At 36.9% G+C, this 15,189-nt stretch overlaps 1 protein-coding gene across 1 annotated transcript in view; it reads left to right on the top strand.

Moving 5' to 3' along the window:
* Nucleotides 1-15,189, top strand: part of FOCAD (focadhesin) — a 360,082-nt gene that overhangs the window by 57,922 nt on the left and 286,971 nt on the right. The window lies entirely within an intron of this gene.

Below are 15,189 nucleotides of genomic sequence, written 5' to 3'. Positions count from 1 at the left end.
GAGTTCCAAATTTTCTTCCCCTCCCTCCCCTTCCTCCTCCCCCCAAGAAGGTATGGAATTCTGTACCTTTGCATTAAACTTATTTACACAGTAGTCAAATTGTAAAGAAGAATTATGACCAATGGAATGAATCCTGAGAAAGAAGAAACAAAACCAAAAAAAAAGAGAAAAAAAGAGAGAGCAAATAGTTTGCCTCAATCTGCATTCAGACTCTATAGTTCTTTCTCTGGATGTAGATAGCTCTTTCCATCATGAGTCCTTTGAAGTTGTCTTTGAACCTTGTATTGCTGAGAAGAGCTAAGTCTATCAAAGTTGATTCTTGTACAGTGTCGCTGTAACTGTACAATGTTCTCCTGGTTCTGCTCACTTCACCCAGCATCAGTTCATGTAAGTCTTTCCATGTTTTTCTGAAATCCGTCTGCTCTTCATTTCTTTTAGCACAGTGGTATTTCATTACATTCATATACCACAACTTGTTCCGTCATTCCCCGGTTGATGGGCATCCCCTCAATTTCTAATTCTTTACACTACAAAAAAGCTGCTAAAAATATCTTTGTATATTGTGGGACTTTTCGCTTTTTTATGATCTCTTTGGGATGCAGACTTAGAAGTGGTATTGCTGGGTCAAAGAGTGCACAGTTTGGTCACCCTTTGGGGGTAGTTCCAAATTCCTTCTCAGAATTGTTGGATCAGTTCACAACTCCACCATAGTGTTGACTTTCTTGCAGCATGTTGTTGTCCCAAAGCACCTTTGAAACTAAAATGTGAGATCAAGGCTTGAAGCAGGAAGGAATTTATATTGGTCAGAACTTCTGACTGTGAGATTATTTAAGGTTTTGGTGTGCCCAGGTTATTGACAGAAGTTAAGAATACTGATTTTCTTAAGTTTCATAGACTTTAGATTTAGATTGGAAGTTTTAATCCCTTCTCATTTAATTTTATTTTGTCTTTTGAGCCTGGGTTTTTCCTATCTTACCTAGGTTGGAAGTGCAGAGGCCACTCTCAGGCCTGACTCTACTGCTGATGGGGAAAACACAGAAGCTTTGACCCATTATGTTTCTAACTAGTCTAGTTTCCCCTTCCTTGGTAGCCTGTTTCACACCCCTCTCATCTCCATTCTTCCTTGGCGGCTCACAATATTGGCTCCAGACTTAGTGTGGACACAGGATTGACTTTGACTCAGAACTTCTCAATTTAAACCATCCACCAGCCTCAGCCTTCCCAAGCAGCAAGGATCACAGGTATATGCCACAGTGTCCAGGAAACATTCTACTTTTAAAGATAAAGAAACTGAGGCCCAGAGAGTGGTTTGACAGAGGTTGCAAAGCTAATAAGTGGCAAAGCCAGTAATCAAATTGTGGGATCTAGACCCTGGGTTCACCTCTGATTGCTCTCCACCCCCCATGATTTTTTATGCTATATAGTCCATGGAGTGTAGCAGATAATGTGGTAGGAGAACAAGCTGGTCTAGAAGAGAAAAATATAATAAACAAAACATCCTGATGTCTTGGGAAATTTTTTTCTGCTTATAAAACTGGACTTCATTACAGACTGAGAGGTTCCTGAAAGTCACCACTGAGAAGTAAGCCCCTATTTAGTGACCAGTGGGACTCTGGAGATGCCTTGTAACCAATGTGTGTTGCCAAAGGAACTCTGCCTAGTGGAGCATCCAGAATGTGCCATCCTTTAAAGAAGGGAGAGAGTAAGACAGAGACCGTGATATGATAAAAAGGGCTTAGCTTCATGTTTGCAAAAGACAGCCGGCTTGGGCTGAAGTGACACAACAGAGGAAAGTAAATTCAGTGCTTTTGAGCTTCTGCTGAGGATTCAGTCACCTTAGTTTTCATTATATCTTGTGTTTCCATCAGTAGATTCCCCACAACTGATAGTGATGAAGTGTAAGCATTACATTAAATAGAATCATTAACAATGCTTTCTTTTTATAATAAGGAAACACTATCTTCATATAGTCTCCTTTTAATTAGAGGGTTGTATATGATTCCCACTTTCAGAAGCATAGTCGCTTTTTAAATTGCAGTGTACCAGTGTAACTTTTTGCAGTGAAAAATAAAATTGAAAATTATTCATTTGGAAAAGTTTCGGAAACATGCAAAGTTTAGTTTCTAATAATGATAAATATGGCTGGTTTTTTTTGTGTTTGTTGGTCCATGGATTGGTTTGCTTAAATGACTTAGTAGTTTTACTTTAGGTTATCAAGAGTTTACATTATGAATCACCTTGGCTTTTATAAAACCCATAAGGGGGATAAATGAATAGATCTTAATGTCTCCTGACTCTGGAATTTTTATAAAATTATCCTTCCAAAAATCATCCAAGTTCATTAATAGACTAAGACCAGCATTGAGAATAAATTTGACTTTATTCATGGTTCTTTCCATTCTGGTTGTTTGGGTCAAGGCAAATGGGCCTTTTTTTTTACTAATCAGAAAATAACTTAAGGGCATTTTCATGATTGGATCTTTGTTTATTTGAGGAAAAAGTTATATTGAGTCTATTCTTATTTTTAAAAATTGTCACACACCCCCCCCCCAGTATGGACTTCCCTCCTCACTCATTAAAACTCTAATAACATTGGCTATTCCTGAAATGTTATTTTTGTTTAGTTATTTCAATCATGTCTAGCTCTTTTGGAGCCTGTTTGAGGTTTCCTTGGCAAAGATACTGGAGTGGTTGGCATTTCCTTCTCCAGCCTGTTTTACAGTTGAGGAAAGTGATACCAGCAGGGTTAAGTGACTTGCCCAGGGTCATACAGCTAGTAAGTGTCTGAGGCCAGATTTGAACTCGAGAAGATGAGTCTTCCCTGATTCCAGGGCTAGCACTCTGTCCACAGTGGCACCTGGCTGCCCTGATGGCAAAAAACCTATGCCCTCATCCTACTCTTAGTCTACTGCCACTTTGCTGAGAATTGGGATGCATGCTTCACCATCAGTTTTCTGAAATCTCTTTTGGTGAGTGCACCGAGCAGTTACGAAGACTTTCAGTGTTGGTTTACTTTATATTGTGGTCATTGTGTAAATTGGGTTTGCTTACTTTATTTTATTGTATCAGTTTTTTCAAGATTTCCCAAGTTTCTTTGACTCTTCCTATTTGTTCCTTCTTATGGTCCAAAAATATACCTTTGTATTCATATAGCACAGTTTGTCCAGGCCTTACCTGTCAGTGGACTCCCCCTATTGTTTCAGTCCTTTGGTACTATCCTTGGGAAATATGCCTAATAGTGCTGTTTCTGGGTCAAAGGTTATACATAATTTGGTGACTTTTCTATTATAATTTCAAATTGTTTTTCAGACCAAGTGAGGTCAAGTCAACATGCATTTATTAAGTGCTTTAGTGTCATAGCACAACGCTAAATACTGGAGATACAAAGAAAGGCCAAAAAAACAGTTTTCCTCTCTCAAGATGCTCATAGTCATTGGAATAACCACCATGCAAACAACTATTTACAAATAAGATATACGCAGGATAAATTGGAGGTAATCACAGAGAGAAGGCATTAGTGTTAGAAGGATGGAGAAAAGCTTCTTTGTAGGGTATGGGTCTTGAAGGAAGCCAGGAGACCAAGATGAAAAACAAGAGAATTCTGGTTACGAGGGATGGCTAGCCATTGAAAGTGCATGGACTAAGGAGATGGAGTGTTCTGTTCAGGCAACATCAAAGAGGCTGGTGCCTCCCATGGTATGGTAGATGAGAGCAAGTTATAAGAAGACAGGAAAAGTAAGAAGAGGGCTGGTTTTGTGAAGGGCTATTAAAGGCCATGCAACAGATTTTCTATATTATGGTAGAGGGAATAGGGAGCCACTGAACTGATGTATAACATGGTTATGCCTGTCCTTTAGGAAAATCTCTTTGGCAGCTGAGATGAAGGAAAGAAACAAGCATTATTAAGTAGGTAATGAATGAAGTGGGGAGAGATTGGAAGCAAGGAGACCAACCGGAAGGCATGAAGGCCTGAACCACTGTATGGTAATGTCAGGAGGGGTCGCTAGGTGGCGCAGTGGGTACAGTGCTGAGCCTGGAGTCAGGAAGACTCACCTTCGGAGTTCAAATGTGGCCTTAGACACGTACTAGCTGTGTGACCCTGGGCAAGTCGCTTAACCCTGTTGGTATCAGTTTCCTCATCTATCAAACAGGCTGGAGAAGGAAATGACAAACCATTCCAGTTTCTTTGCCAAGAAAACATCAAATGGGATCTCAAAGAGTAGGACATGACTGAAAACTGCTGAACAGCAACAACGTCAGGAGAGGGCAAGCTATATAGAAGAGATGTTACAAAGAAAGAATTGACAGAACTTGGCAACTGATTGGAATGAGAGGGGTGGGTAAGAGAATGAGGAGGCAAGGATGACAATTAGGTTGTAAGCCTGGGGCACTGGGATATTGGTGGTGCCCTCCACAGTAATAGGAAAATTAGGAAGAAAAGACGGTTTGGAGTTAAAAATAATGAGTTTAAAATTAGTTTATGGGACATCCAGTTTGACATGTTCAGTAGGCAAGTGTAGATGTGAGAATGGAAGTCAGAGCTTGATAAACATATTTGAAAATTATCAGGTGTCAAGATAATTAAATCTGTAGTAACTGATAGCAAAATAGTATATGGGGAGACGAGATAAGGGCCTATTACAGAACCTTGGAGGATACCTATAGCTAGTGGGTGCAACCTGTTTGAAGATTCAGGAGTGGTCAGACAGGTAAGAGGAGAAGCAGGGGAGAATAATCTTGCAAAAACCTAGAAGGAAGAGAGAAGGAGAAGAAGCTGGTTAACAGTGTCGGAAGCCGCAGAAAATTTAAGAAGGATGAAAATTGAGAAAAACCATTAGATTTTGCAATTAAAATATCATTAGTAACTTTGGAGATAGCAGTTTCAGTTGAATGATGAGGTTGGAAGCCAGAATGTAAAGAGTTAAGAGAGTAAGAGTGTTCAGAGTTGAGGCACTGGTGGTGGACTGCCTTTTCAAGGAGTTTAGCCATGAAAGAGGGGAGAAAGAGAGAGAGAGAGAGAGAGAGAGAGAGATCAATAGCTAGTGGGATGGTTGGATCAAGTGATGGTATTTTGAGAATGGAGGAGACAGGATGGTATTTGCTGACAGAGTGGAAGAAGCCAGTAGATTGGAAGAGATTGAAGATAAGTGAGGGAATGGGGATGTGAGAGGCAGTCTGGTGAAGAAGATGGGATAGATAGAATGGGATCACTTTTGCATGTAGAATACCATCTCCTGTAAGATGGGTGAAGTAAATGATGTTGGAAGACATCTGAGTTATGTGAGGTGAGAGGGGAAGAGTTCATAGCTTTAACAGTAGTTCATTGATATGCCTATATTGCCATCGCCCCTCCAACACTTAGAAAGTGCTTATTAAATATTTATTGATTTGATTTGTCTTTTGTTTCGTGATAATTTTTCTAGTTGTCCATGTAAATATGAAACCGTCAGTCATTTGGAATGTGAGGAAATTTCTCTTGATGTATAACTACAACCACTTTTCTTTTGTGAAGACAAAATATAAGTCAGAATCAACAGAAGCAAGCAGTAATTACTTAGAATGAATAAACGAGATCAAATTTGAATTAGTGCATATCACATCTTGACTTGTATGGTCTCTTTCTTTGCAGCACTTGAATATAAAGTAGGTAAAGTTAAAAAAATCTTTGAGTGAAATTTAATTGGACCACAATATCTATTGTATTTCTTCTTTTTAAGATTTAAAATGTAATTTAGTTTCTAAAAGTCTTGCAACTTTTTGAGCATTAAAATAACTTGTGAACAGCTATAGACAACTATTTGAAATGTTTATTACATTTAAATTGAATTGTTTTACATTAAAAAAAGTGAATCAGTATTCCTTTGTGATGGATAAATATATAACTTGCTTGAAGAAAAAATCCACTGGAGTACTTGAAATTAGTGTAAACAAAGACAATAAGGACTTTTATTAGTGGAAAGACAAGACAATGAAAAGTCCAAATCCAGAAAATATTATACACATTATTTACCATAGGCATTCCCAAGTACTGTTATTGATGGAGAGAGACTTTTCTGTTTGTTTTGTCTGACTGCTTTATTTGAAGAGAGCATGGAACTGAACAAACTGAAAGGATATATTGACTGTGTATCTTAGATTATAGGGTATCTCAAAAGTCTTACCGCAATTTAAAGCTTTAATATCTTAAAACTGCACTAAGACTTTCGTTCTACCCTGTTTTTTCTCAAAATGAGAATTTCTGTAGAGAAAATGAAATGTGATTAATAAGCAAAAGCTACCTTTAGAAAATCTGTGATGTCATAAGGATTTTTGTATTTTTAGGGTCACTTACAGAATTCCTAATTTTAATTAAAAAGTCTATTCAGTGGGAAAATCATCGGTGCTACTTGCATGTATTAGTATGGATCAGATAACATTTGGCAAATCATATGCCAAACAGCTATGAATGACTCCACTTACTGATGCAATAGTATTCTTGGGAAAGAGAATCATCAATATGTGTGAAAACCTTTGCATTCAATTGAGATACTAAAATTTTCCCATTTTGAATTGCACGTGAATGAAACTACAGACAGATACAGATGTTGATTTGATTTCATGTGTGCAAGTGGTTGTTGAAAATTGAGGTTAAGGAACATTGGTTGTTTTGGTAACCTCTTGATGGCAATGCCACTTCAAGATAAACTTTCAATATAATTGTTGCGTTTTAAAAATTAAAACTACATAAAGTACATAAATTGCATTGAACTCTACACTAATTGAGCTTAGTTGATGTCAGGATGAGACATAGATCTACAAGCACTAGTTAAAAATGTGACCCCCTCGTGGGTTTTTTTTTTTTTTACCTGTTGCAAGTTTCATAGTCAGTCATTTGTATTAAGCAATATGTTGGGCTACATGTTTTTTTTTTTTTCCTTTCAAATAAGAGTAATCATTTTTTTTAAAAAAGCAGTTGATTAAAAAGAAGGTTCTAGAGAGGAAGTTCCCATTTTTCTTGGTGGTCATAATAAAAAAGAAGCAAATTTATTTTGTAACAAAAATTTTCTTCCAAAATACATCTATTTGGTGGATAATTTGAAAAAAACTGAGTAGTCTAGATAAATACCAAGATCATTTCTGACTCAGAAAAGTCAGAATTGAATTTATTGAATTTTTAAAAAGTTAATTATCTATAATAAATTTACAGAATAATATTTTTATGATCTTGAGTTTTAAAAATCTTACTGTAAAAAATTAAAGACTTGCTTATTAATTCAGTGGTCTATTGAAACAGTTATCACTTTAGTTTAAAAATATGAAAGGACAAGGAACCTGTTTACTATTGGTAAATATGGCACATTTGTTTTATACTCCATCTGAACAAAACTGAATAATAGACTTTTCTTAAGATGATATGTTGAAATAAGTATTTTAACCTAAGAAAAAAGTCTTTATTTTTGGCTGAAGGTGACTAAGGAATTATCTAGTTTATCAAACAAAATGATAAAAATGTTTACTATTGTTTATAATGTTATTTCTGTAGTCTTTTTTGTTCTTATAAACAGAAAACATTGATATCATTGTTAAAAAATGATATTCCTCTGTCTTTCCATGCTAATTAATATTCATTTTTAATTCAATGAAGTAATGAAAAGTAAAGTAAGCAGAACCAGGAAAATGAATACAACAATATAAATGAAACAAAATAACCACAATAAAATAATCAAAACTCAATACTGTAATAAAATTTATAATGACTAAGGTTGGCTCCAGAGAAGAGATGTGAGAAGACATTACTCCCTGCTCCTTTGCAGAAGTTTGAGACCCATGATGTTATTATGCTGTATATAATAGCAAACTTTTCTGTTATGTACCTTAGTTTTACAGAACTTTTTAAAGATTTTTCCTTTCTTCATACATTATTATTAATGATGCTCTCTGAGTTTAGGTGCGGGAAGCGATGCGTTTGAAAATGTAGGTGATGTGAAAATGAGATTCTCAAATTTATTTTAAAAACAACAACAAAGAGAAAATAATGAATAGCAGTATTATCAATGATGTCATATTTTAAGAAACTTTGTACCCTCAAACAAGTCCTTCCATCCCATTGATAGTATTATGGTGATTTTTTTTTTATATTACTTATGTGTTCAGAAATAAATACCCTTCTGTTGTTGAGTATGTTTAAGATTTCCATTATAAAAAATAAAAAAGTAAGTTATTTGTATAGGTTATTTTATGAAAAATGTGTGGATGTGATGTTTCTTTTTTTATTAAGTGTGTGTGTAAGGTGATGCTACATAAAGTTTGAAAAACCACTGCATTATACGGCTTGGAATCAATTACAGCAGTCAGCATAACCTCTGTAATGTTTATGAAGTGCCCTTAGGTGTGAGCAAGGCTTTTGTACCAGGCACTGTAAATCAGTGGAGTGTAATCGAGGGTATTAGAGCCTTAAGTTACTCAAGGGGGAGTGCTGATGGTAGAAGCACTGGGGAGGTGAGTCTGAAGAGCGGCTCCCCTCAGGAGAGCTGCAATTATGGGACTCAAGCACAGAAATGTCATGCTGGTTTATAGCCCTTTTGCCTGTATGTTGGGGTGACAGTTATCATCAAGCTTTGGAGAGGCAACTGATGAGCCGTGTATTAAAGTATAAAAGGATATGAAAATCTTAAAACTCCACTGAGACATGTGCTCTGGTCATACTTGAGGATTCATTTAAAGCAAGGCTGCATTATTATGAGTAATTGTGAGTTTTCCGGGCATTGAACAGGCTCTGGTGCATTTAGTGTTGAGTATCAGTGGATGTTCACATGCTTTATGTTTCTTACACTAGGAAAGAAAACCTTATTAGTTCACAGACCTCCAAATTCAGAATAGTCAGTAATTTTTAAGAAGTTATGTAGCATATTCCCTGCTTTCACAGATAATGCAAATTAATAATGTAAACATGATTGTGAGGCAGTATTTAAAAATAGTTTTCGTATAGAAACAACTGCTTGAAAAGATATTAATTATGTTTAGCATACTTTGAGTCTTGCTGATATCTGAAGTAGTAGGGTGATATTAACCATAATCTATGATTGACATTTTTTACTTTTTCAGAGTGTTTTCCTTTAGTTGGCTTGAATTAGGTGAGAGTTTACTAATTGCATTATTACCTTTTATTGGATTTCTTTGAATCAAAGTTTATAGCTAAATAATTAAAAATCAAAATCTTACATGGTACAGTGTAGCAAGTAGTAGGGGGTGCCTCTAAGTTGTTTATTGATGGCAAGACAGAAGAACCCGAATGGATTTCCAAATGGATAGGCAGGGAGGCTGGCAATAAACATTTATTAATTTGTGCCCAATTGTGCTAAGTACCAGGGATGCAGATTTAAGTAAAAAGAAAGATCCTGTTCTCAAGGAGCTTATATTCCAATGGGAGGAGATAATATATAATATATAAAAGAACTGACAAGGATGGGGGGAAGGAACAGGAAGCCAAAATACCTGTTCAAGTACATTCTAATTTCAGAATTTACAAAGTCAGACGTAGAGCTGAGCCCCTCCCAAAATAGAGGCCCCTGGAACAGCTTCTTAATGGGGGAAGGGGGCCTGCTTGGAGGAGGATGCTACTGAATTAGGAGACCCCAAGCTCTGAGGGAGGTTCCTAGGGGAGACAGTGACTAAGGCACAGTGTGGAAATCTGCAAAAGTTTATAAATTCTGAAAAGTTTCACCTCGGGTTACTGACAACAGTTTTGTCTGAAATTTTATCATATGCTTTAGTTTTTGTTTTTTCTTTTTATTCATATTATGTTAAACCTTCTGTTGTCTTTATGAATGAGTTCATAAGCAATAACTTACCTGTTCCAGAATTTGTGCATCTCTGTTCATTTAGACAGTCATTGTTTGTGGTACTGGATTGGTTTGATTTAGAAATATAAAAATGCCTTCTTTTAATTCCTATTCTTTTGATACTGTTCTCTGAAGTTAACGGCTAAACTAATAGGAGTGCTTACGCAGTGTGTAAAAGATAATATGTAGAAATTACTTGGATGCAGAATTAGTGTTAGAAGTTTAAATACCCAGAGAATAGAGAATTCTGAAGATGACTTTTGAATAGCAATATTGAACTCAAGTACTTTATTCACCATGTATTTTTTTATTATATACCTTTTAAGCCAAATTCAGTTGTAGCTTATAGTGTCCTAAAAGTCTTAGTGAAGTTTAAAGCTTTAATAATTTAAGTGAGCTCGTAAAATAATTTAAACTTTAATAGCTTAAAACTGCACTAAGACTTTGGGGATATCTGGTATAAAGTAATCAGTGAGCAAATATTAAAGGGCCTCCTTTGTGCCAGGGACTGTCCTAGGCATTGGGTAGTGCAATGAATGAAACAACCCCCACTTGAAAAGAGTTTACATTCTAGTGGGAAAGATAACATACACAAAACATACTGTGTAACTATAAAGTTAATGAATAGATACTTGTACAAAGAAGCTAAATATTAGTTCATTTGTAAGGGAGGGCACTAGCATTTGGGGTAATCAGGAAAGGCTTCAAGAAGAAGATGGTACTTGAACTGTTTTAAATGAAAAAGAGACTGTAAGATAGAGGTAAAGAAAGAAATGAATTCCAGTCTTGGGGGAGGAGGGGCAGCAAAATCATGAAAGTAAGTAGAGGATGGGGTGTGGTATATGAGGAACGGAGAGAAGGCCGATTGGCCGGATTGCAGCTTGGGAGGGGCTGTAATATGAAAGGAGCCTGGAAGAATAGGTTGGAACGAAGTTGTAAAAGAATTTAGAAGCGAAATAAAATATTTTATTCTAGAGACAATAGGAAGGAAGCCGCTGGAGTTGGTTGAGTTTGATCTTCATTTAAGAAAAATTATTTTGGCAGTAATACGTAGGATAGACTGGAGTGGTAAGAGATTTGAGGTAGACAGACCAATGAGGAGGTTATTGCAGTATTCTAGTCGAGAGGTGATGAGTTTCTGAACTAACATGGTAGCCGTGTAAATGGAAAGAAAGGACGGGCGAGATGTTACGGAGGAAGAAGTGGAAAGATTTGACAACTAATTGGGTAACTGGGGAAAGGGGGGAGAGAGAAATCAAAGATAAGTTTAAGACAAACTATTGGGGAAACAGTTGAATGTTGGCAGATATAGAATAATAAAGAGGGACAGTGCTTTGACTTCAAGGAGCTTACAATCTATCGAGGAGACAACAAACAAATATATGCACAAACAAGCTATTTGTTAGGAAAAATAGGAAATAATTAAGAGGGAAGGCACTAGAATGAAGAGGCGTTGGGAAAGGCTTCCTGTAGAAGATGGGATTTTATTGGGGACTTGAGGAAAACCATAGGCAGAGAATAGAAGGGAGAGGCACGGGAAGGATACCCAGAGAAGTGCTCAAATCCAGCAGATGGAGTGTCCTGTTTGTGTTTGTTAGTTACATGGTCAGAGCTGTGCTTTAGGAAAATCACTTTTGTGGCTATATGGAGGAAGACTTGGAGGGGGAGAGACTTTCTGACGGGCAGATCCTGCAGCAGGCTATTGCAGTAGTCTAGGCAAGAGGTGATGAGGGCTTGTACTAGGGTGGCAGCAGTGTCAGAGGAGAGAGGGGGACATATTGACATATTTTTTTCCCCAATTACATGTAAAGATAGTTTTCAACATTCATTTTTATAAGTTTTTGAGTTCCAATTTTTCTCCCTCCCTTCCATTCCCCCTCCTTAAGATAGCAGGCAGTCTGATAGAGGTTATACACGTACAATCATGTTAAACATATTTCCGTGTTGTGAAAGAAGAATCAGAACAAAAGGGAAAAACCAAGAAAAAGAAAAAAAAAAGCAAAAACAGTATGCTTTGATCTGCATCCAGACTCCATAGTTCTTTCTCTGGATGTGGATAGCGTTTTCCATCATGAGTCTTTTGGAACTGTCTTGGATCATTGCATTGCTGAGAAGAGCTAAGTCTACTATAGTTGATCATCACATAGTGTTGCTGTTACTGTGTACAATGGTTCTCCCTGTTCTGCTTACTTCACTCAGCATCAGTTCATGTAAGTCTTTCCAGATTTTTCTGAAATCCACTTGCTCATCTCTTTTTATAGTACAATAATATTCCATTGTGTTCATATGCTACAGCTTAACTTGTTCAGCCATTCCCTAATTGATGGGCATCCTGGGAGGGGGACTTACTGAAAAGAGATGAAATGAACAGATGAAATTGACAGGCCTTAGTAAAGTTGAATGAAGAGGGTAAAAGATAATGAGAGGTTGAGAATGACACCTAGGTTGTGAGTCTGTGCCTGGGAGGATGGTGTTGCTCTATATGCTAATGCAAAGCTTTGGAGTTGGGAATGTCTTGGATATGTTGAGTTTAAGATATCTACTGGATATCTACTTGGAGATATCTGAAAGGCAGTTGGAGTTGTGAGATTGGAGGTCAGTGGAGGGGTTAGAACAAGATAGGTAGGTTTGACAGTCATCAACATAACAATCATAATTAAATCCATCGGAGCTGATGTAATCACCAAGTGAAATAGTATAGAGGGAGGAGAGAAGAGGGCCCAGGACAACCCTGTGAGATAGCCCCTAGTTATCTCTCTGGATGAGGATCCAGCAAAAAGGAGACAGAAGGAACAGTCTGACAGGTAGGAGGAGAATTGTGGTATCTTGAAAACCTAGAGAGAAGAGAGTATCAAGAGGAGGGAGATCAGCAGTGTCAAATATTGCTCATTTAATCAGTCTTTGGAAGATTAAGAAAAGCCAAGAAGATTGGTAGAGGGGGAGGTGGTTACTTGCTGATTGCCTCCCTCCACCCCTTTGCATTGAGAGTGGACATCGGTTTATTTGTTAGGGCAGAGGAAGTATGGGGAAGTATACTTATGTAACATCTAATTATTCTCAGGTTTTTTTTTTGTCTTATGGAGAAGATGCAAAATATCATCCACATTTGTAACAATTCTGGCCTTGAAATTATTGTTATAAAGTGCCTTATCTTAGGCTCCCATTTATAGAGGACAGCAACCTTTAACACTGGGCTGGTGGTTGAGCTTCCAGCCTTGCTCCAGGAAAGGTCCCCTTGTCTTTAGTGTGGCTCCCGTTTCGCATTCTTGCCACAAAGGCACACTAGGCCATAAAAGTACATGGTCAACCATAGGTATTTATAAGAAATAATGTCTAGTCCAGTTAATATATTATTTAAAAGGATTTTTTAAAACCAAAGTTAAGAGGAAGTGAGGCAGCAGTGGAGTAGAGACTGATTGTTCCTTGCCTGGGTTTTTTCTCTTAATGCTTCTGCTATCAGAAGAGGTGCCCTTCATAAAGCACACAACCACACACCTCTCTTCTTGTCTGAGTAGAGGTCACCTCTTTGGGAATATTAGATGTGTTAGACATCAGCAGCTGCCATGGTCCTGCTGCTGCCAAGGGATGACTTGTGTCTTCTCTCTTCTCTCTTTCTCATTTCTTCCAAAGTTCCTCCGTAAATCCTCCACCCTCTTATCTGAGGACTGATTTCCCATTAATTTTTTTTCTTTCTAAGCTGGGAAGAATTAAAAATCCTATGTTTTTTGTGGCCAACTAACCTCTTGCTAGAGTTTTTAACATTTAGTGTGTAGTACCTCTTTGCCCCTTCCCTTATAATATTTAAGGGGAGGGGATGGGTTGCTAACTTGAAATAGGCATAAGTGAGGTTAATTATTGTTAAGGGTCTCTCTGACGGTTGCCCTTGAAACGACCTTCGATGCCTGATCTGAAGGACCATGCCGAAGTAATATGTCTCCTCCAGAGACATCAAGTCACGCTTGTCAGTGGGTTCTAGCAATGAGTTATCAGAATTCATAAATTGAATGGCTCTTTACTCCTGTGTTGTTGAGGAGGATTTTGAAATTTAATAGGGGTGAATATAGTTCTGTGCTTAAGTTTTCAGTTAGTAAACATTAATTATGCAGCACATAGTGCTAGAGTTTGAGGTAGCTTGAGAAAATATCCTTTTTTATTGATTAGATCCATTTGGGCAAAATTGACTTCAAGCTAGTGAGAGATCTTTAATGTCGTGTCCTCAGAATCTGTTTTTTCCCATGTTGTTGCTTTTGAACTAATCTGTACATCCCACTACTCCCTTCCCCCCAATATAGCAAATAAATAAAACCCTCAATTCATAGCTGCATAATGGACAATCATTATTCCAGAAGACTCTCCTGACAGAGAGGTAATGGATTAAAAGTATAGATTGAGATTATTTTTTTGGACATGGTCAGTGTGGGATTTTTTGTTTGTGTGGATGTATATGTTTTTAATGGGGGTTTTATTTTTTTTCCTCAGTGGGCAAGGGAAAGTTAGAGAGAGAGAATTTTTGTTGATTGAAAAAATTTAAAAACACATAGCATATTTTAGCAAAACATCCTCATATTTACCATGTCTGAAAATGTATGTATGCCTATTTTTTCATTTTAAGTTTATCATCTTTTTTTCAGGAGGTCACTGACAGTTTCGTCTTCATTCTTTTGGTCATGTGGTTTGTCTTTGTGTTGATCCAGGTTATAGGGTCTTTCATCAGTGCTTAAATTTTTCAAAATAAGGGGGAGAACTAGTTTAGCAGTTTATGGTAATAAAGCCTTAGAGGTTTTAGTTGATGACAAGTTGAATAAAAGACTACAGTGTGGCCTGGTTTTTAAAAATTATTTTTAATGTTATATAGGTTTTCATGTTTAGAAAAAGGAATATGTTTTGTATTGCTTAGATCATATCTGGAATACTATATTTTGTTCTGAAACGCACCACAGTTTGAGAGTGACAGCATCCAAAAGAGGGCTTTAGGATGGCAAAAGTTCTGGAAACAAAGTTATTTTAGAAAACATTTGAATAAAATGGGAATGTTTAAACTGCAGCAAAAAAGAAGACTTGTGGGAGACATGATAGCTGTAAGGTCTTCCATCAAAACTATCTCCTTGTGAGTAGGGTTTGTTTCACTCTTTGTATTTCTATCCTCATCACCTTATGCAGGGCTTGACATGTGCTTAAGAAATGCTTGTTGATTAATTATAGCATTTTATATATTTGAATATATATGTAGAAGGAGGAAGAAGGATTAGACCTGTTCAGTGTTACATAAAAGGATAAGTAGGGGCTAAGTGGATGGGTTCAGGGAAATAGATTTTTTTTTTTTACTGTGAGGATGAACTAAATCTTTTTTTCCTATTTATTTTTTAAT

Source organism: Trichosurus vulpecula, chromosome 1 (assembly GCF_011100635.1).
Source record: "Trichosurus vulpecula isolate mTriVul1 chromosome 1, mTriVul1.pri, whole genome shotgun sequence".
Lineage (NCBI taxonomy): Eukaryota > Metazoa > Chordata > Mammalia > Diprotodontia > Phalangeridae > Trichosurus > Trichosurus vulpecula.
This window is presented reverse-complemented; position numbering and strand designations above follow the sequence as displayed.